A 6,496-nucleotide genomic window follows, 5' to 3' on the forward strand; every position below is an offset into this window, starting at 1 on the left:
CACGAACCCGTATCCTCTGAATCGGCAGGCGGGCTCTCAACCACTGCGCCACCAGGGAAGCCCTATCTTGTGGCTTTCTACCTCAGAGAAGAGTGCAGTAATGTTGAGTGGCTAAAACTCTGTTAGAAGCCCCACAGTTACTCTGGGCAATTGTAGCCACTTGAAAGGGAGGGGAGACTCTCTTCTCCAGAGAAGAGGAGTCCCCAGTTTTATGTACAAATTCTGTGCAAATTTCTGGCTGACCTCTGTGTGTGTGGCAGACTCCACGCAGCACAGCTAAGGATTAAAGAACTGATCAAAGGTTTCAATTGCCACCCAAGAACTGGAGTTTGAAGTTTGAATCTTGTTAAATTACTTGCCAGCTAAAACAAACAAACAAAAAGCAATCCTCTTCAATAGATTATAACAAAATCCAAACTCAATATGTCATTTACAATGACAAGAGTGCAATACAAAATTACTTGACATATGAGGAAACAGGAAAACGTCACTGATCATCTTTTCAAAAGACAATTAGCAGAGTTCAATCTTGAGATGACTGAGGTATCTGAGCAAACAAGAATTCTAAAACAATTCTTGTAACTATGATCAATGATATGAAAATAAGTATGTTCATAATAAATGAAAAGGTAGGAATCTCAGCAGAGAAACTGAAAGAAAAACAACCAAACAAAAATTCCAGAAAATTACAATATCTAAATTTTTTTTTTTTTAAATCACAGAATGAGGATGACAAAATAAAGAGTCAGTGAACTTGAAGGTAGAATAATAGAAATTATCTAATCTGAAGAACAAGGAAAAACTAAAAGAAAAATAAACAGAGCCTCTGGTGCCTATGGCATAACTTTAAAAGGTCCAATTTACATTTAACTGGTGTCTCAGGAGAGAATATGGGGCAAAAGTACTTGAATAGGGCTGTCCTGGTGGCGCAGGACATCAAATCTAAGGTAGGGAATAAATTTAGTTCCAATAGAATAATCATTGGCATTGCACTTTTTTAATTGAAGTATAATTGACTTACAATCATAATTATATTACAATTATATTAGTTTCGGGTATATAATATAATGATTCATTATTTTTACACATTACAAAATGATCACGATAAGTCTAGTTACCATCTCTCACCATACACACCTGGGGTTGCTGGCTGCAGGGTAGAGGGGGGTCCCAGGACTGGCGCCTCGCTGCTGGTGAGTGGGTAAGCCCTCGGCATTAATACGCTAAAGAGAAGATTCCAAAATGGTGCCTGCCATCACCAGTGTCCTCATGGTAGAACAAGCTCCCCCAAACGGCTGCTGTCAGCATCTCCATGCCCAGGAGGAGTCTCAGTTGCCTCCTGCTTCTCCAGGAGGCTCCCAAGATCAGCAAGTGGGTCTGACCCAGGCTCCTTTCATATGGTTTCCTCCATGCTGAGTCTCGGAGTATGTGAGATTGCCTGCATGCCCTTTGAGAGTGGAGTCTCTGTTTCTTTCCTACAGCCCTCTGGCTCTCCCATATGCAAGCCCTGCTGACCTTCAAAGCCATTCTGGGGCTTGTCTTGCCCGTGCATGACCGCTGAGCCGGGGAGATGAATGTGGGGCTCACACCCCTCACCCCTTGGGGAGGACCTCTGCAATTGTGCTTAGCCTCCCACTTGTGGGTCACCTACCCAGGGCTGTAAGTCTTGATTATACCACAGCCTGTCCCTCCTACCCTTCTTGTTGCAGTTCCTTCTTTGTATCTTTAGTTGTAAAAAAAAAAACAAAAACGTTTTTTCCTGCTAGTCTTCAGGTCATTCTCAGATAATAGCTGCTCTATAAATAGCTGTCATCTTGGTGCTCCCCATGGGAGGAGGTGAGTTCAGGATCCTCCTACTCTGCCATCTTGGCCACCAAGAATTGGCATTACAACTCTTAATGAAATTCTCTTTACACTGTTTCTTTTCAATATATTGAGTGTGTGTTACAACTGTGTTGTATGACAGAACAGAAATTATAATATTTAGCTCAAAGGGATCTGTAAAGCACTGATTTACTCACAACAGTAATTAGATTCCTAATTTCAATTCAATCGTGAAAAGAATTTCCTATCACTAGTTCACACAAAGGCATGTAAAGGCAGATATTTATCATGCTATTGCTTATAGTGGGAGAGGGAGTAGATGTAGTCTGGAAAAGCAGGTAAGTCAAACATGGAAGCATTCAATGATGTATTATAAAAGAGTTAGAAACAACAGACTAGATGTACACATAGTAAGATGAATGCATCTTCTAAACATAACTGAGTAAATAAAAACCAAGACAAAGATCAGACCGTACCTAAGACCGTACCTTTTAGGTAAATTTAAATGTGTGCTAACTCAACAACACTGCACGTCTTACAGGAACACATCCAAAGTAATTCATATACACATGTCAGAATGGTTGTTTCTGGGGAAAGGAAAAGAAGGGAGTGCAGAAGAGGATAAAAAAAGATGGATGCATGGATGGATGGATGGATAGGTAGATAGATGAAAAAATAAAGGGAGTAGCTATGCATTGAGCAATAACGATGATGTATCGTGAAATGAAGAGAAGGAATAACTCCACCTTTGTATCTAACTAAGGTCCATCCAAAAAAGGAAAGAAAAAAGAAAAGGAACTGCATTTTCTGAACATCACTTTTTTTTCTCTTCTTCATTTTTCTGTTCTGGATAGCTAGGATTCACTTTCACACTAGTTTTATAACTTAAACTGATTGACAAGTTTTATGAAAGACCCATCAAACTACTGTTACAGTAATTCTTAGCAATTAAAATTGAAAGCATTAGGCAGAATATTTGCAGTGACCATTGTAGATGTAAAGTCAGGTTTTCAACATCTACACCTCCCTAAAACCAAATGAAAAGTAATTCACTGGGTTTTTAAATTTTGATTTGTACAATGGTACAAATGATCTAATGATCTAGGCCAGAAGTTGACAAACTATAGCTTGCATACCAAGTCCAGCAGAGCAAGCTGATTTTGTACAGCTCATGAGTTAAGAATATTATTTACATTTTAATATCATTTCATAAGTACCTAATACCATCCTTGATATTGCCTCTTGGCTAGCAAAGTCAAAAATATTTATTATCAAGCTCCTTAAGAAAAAGTTTGCCAACCCCTGATCTAGTCTGGAAAGACCAAAAAAATATTTCTGATATTCTTTCCTTTTCATGACTTGTATCTCAGGTTATAAGAAAGAGTTATAGAAACAGTTTGGGGGGGACAAAGGAAGAATCTTCATTGTCTGGCAACCCCTGAGTAGAATATGGGGAAATGTGCTGCTGGTTGTATAAAAATATTAATTAGATGGTAGACATCTAAGATCCTTTGCAGAATAATTTATGGAATAAACATAATATCAGCACTAAAGTATAATGATTCCTGCAAATTACGTTTTCCAAGATGGATATGACAGAATTTTCCATTCCACACACTTTTCTTACAGTGACCTGTCGACACCCCTCCTGTTGATAGACGGGGGTCTAGTCTGTCCCCTTGAATTTGTGCATGCTGGTGACCATGAAGGAAGTGATGCTGCATAACTTCTCAGGCTTGGGGTAGCTCTTGGAACCCAGCCTCCATGCTGTAAAGAAGCCCAGAGCACATGAAGAGCCCATGAGAAGGTGTTTTGCTGGACAGCCCCAGCTGAAGTCCCCGCAGACAGCCAACATTAACCACCAGATATCTGAGTGAGGAAGCTTTTGAGATGCCTGAACCCCAGCTACCACCTGCCTGCAACCTGCATGAAAGACCATAAGCAAGAACCATCAGAAATAAGAAACTGACTGTAGTTGTTGAAAGCCACTAAATTGGGGGGGGGGGATTTTTTTTTTTTTTGCAACAGTAGATAATCAGAACTATTTATCTTTTATGAAAGACTCAAAGAATATTCTTAATGTTATTCGATATATCATGAGATCAGTTCTGTGCAGAGAGGTCACTGTTCCAGATGAGTTACCTGACCTATCTTATTTCATGATGCCTTGGCAGAACTGGATGTAACTGGAAGTTGCTGGCAAGAATCAGGAACTATCGTAAACCATGACAGATTGCATTCCTTAAATTTGGTACCAAAGTAACTATTTCATCACAATCATATAGGTACAGCCTCAGTAAGCTAGTAAAGGAGTCAGCTGTGTAATTCAAAACCCCTTTTTCATAGTCAATGATTTATGCATAAGTCTATATAATTTCTTAACAATCACATACAATTTGGTCCACGGAATAAGCATTTTTTTCATCCTAAATCTTGGAGTTTGCTCTGAAATAACCCTTTCTAAAAAATAAGGCTTAAGATGTAAACTTGGAATTTTGGATTGTAATTAAAGTAAAACAGTTTTAATGTCATTTTTTATGAACTGTGCTAAAATGTGTCAGTCAAAAGGGAGAATATATATAATAAAGTCTTTCATAACATTACAAAAAATTTTTTTTGGTTTTATGTTTGGGATGATAAAGTTTCCTATGCTTGGGATGACACTGAAGTAAACTACAAGAAAAGACTTCTGAGGTTTTGGGGGGGTTTTTTGGACAAGGAAAAACCCATGACATTTTCACAAAGCCTTTGGTCTCAACCTTGGAAAGCTGGCTGCTTAGGATAAAGGCAGAGAAAATGAGCAAGAAAGCTCTAAAGGTGGGCTGCTATCATTAAATGCAAATATATTCATTAAGGAATTGGCCAAACAGGAAGGTATATTCCATTTTTAATGACTTTTTTAAATATGCAAATTTCTGCAGGTGTGCGTTTATAATTTAATTAACCTTTGAAGGAAGCAGTGGTTATCTGTGGAAATAGGCCTGGGTGATAAGCTGCTATCTAGACCTAAGCTTTCACCTTTTATTTTACATATATGTTATATAAAAATGTTAAATCCATCAAAAGTCTGCCTTATTTCTACTGTCATACCCTTGACTTTTCTGCGGAGTCACTGAAAGCTCCAATGGCACCATTTTTATGGAATTTTTATTCTGAGTTGTATTGCTAGAAATACTTCACACAATGGCAATGCTACACATAATTTTTTAAAGATACATTTTTCTAAAAACTTTAAAACACTGATAAGGAATTAAAATACATCTTGCATGTAATATATTTTTGTGGTACACGGTGAGACGATGACAATTATCTGAGTAATTCAGAACAGACACACATAACACATCTATGGCTCGCCCCCTAAATGCAGTGAGTAAAAGTGACTTACTGAATTTTTAAAGTTACAATATTCAAGTAACATTGAAAAAAATCTACCCATCAGTGTGCATGTTATAGGATTCTGATCAGAGCACTAAAAAAAACAGGTTTCACTCTTTTAATCATCATTGTTTAGGTCATCAAGGTATTTGAAAAGTAAAAATTATTAATGATTTCACTAACAGTTGCTTAGAGTCTACAAAGCCTACCAAACAATTTGACTGGCTGTTTTTAACTATCTAATTTGCTCATGTGCAAACAAAAATTTTAAAGGTTCTGAATGAAAATAAGATACAGATCTTGACAAGCAAATGCAACAAATTTAGTCAGCCCTCCATATGTGGGGATGCAGAACCTGCAGATTTGGAGGGTCAATTATATTACAACACCATTTTATATAGGGACTTGAGCATCTGTGGATCTTGTATCCAATGGGGTCCTGGAACCAATGCCCCCTGGATAAACCAAGGGACAACTGTACTTGTTGAAACTGCTTGAAAAAGTAACAGGAACAAACCTTCTGTCTTGATATTCGAGCTTAAAGTTCTCTTTAGATTGAATTAAATGAATATTACTTCAGTTTTTAAACTTCATTTATGTAGACAGGAGTTTGGAAGACATAGTTATTTCACAGACTTATCTTCAAAAATGTTCTTAAATGATAAAATATGTGTTCCTATATACTTGATGTGACCTTAATGAGAAAGCTTTATATAAACCGAACTTGAAAACGTTCTCAGTTTCATAGCTGTTTCCAGTATACACGTGTATGATTTTCTCTTTATCCAAATGGACATTATCCCTATTTTCAGGTGCAGCTGAAAGTACTGTCTAGCTCTTATTCTGCAGTTATTAACAGAAACTTACATTCATTTTCTTTATTTCTCTATGAAATGAATGCCCTGGAAGAAATACCCTATCTCTCATCTATTAAGTTAATTTATAAGGTCTGAGTACAAAATGGCCTGTAAAAGAGAGAACATTCAAATGCCACATCACCTCTAAAGGTAATAATAATATTGCTTCTCTCAGTGGTCGACAGATAACCTTTTATTTTTTTTAATCTACAAGAATTCTTTGACTTTCATTCTACTAATGATGTACAAATGACAAGTGAAAAAGTTAAATGAAGATTTTATGACATATGCAAGACACATATTAGTAAAAGAATTCTTAGAGACCAAAATGGCAGATAAACCAAAGACCAATTTGAAGAAGAAATAAAATTAATAGCTCTTCATCACTTATCTACATAACTCATCAAGAAATATTTCAACAAATGTATTGTTTTATAACA

This window comes from Kogia breviceps, chromosome 10, assembly GCF_026419965.1.
Source record: "Kogia breviceps isolate mKogBre1 chromosome 10, mKogBre1 haplotype 1, whole genome shotgun sequence".
NCBI lineage: Eukaryota > Metazoa > Chordata > Mammalia > Artiodactyla > Physeteridae > Kogia > Kogia breviceps.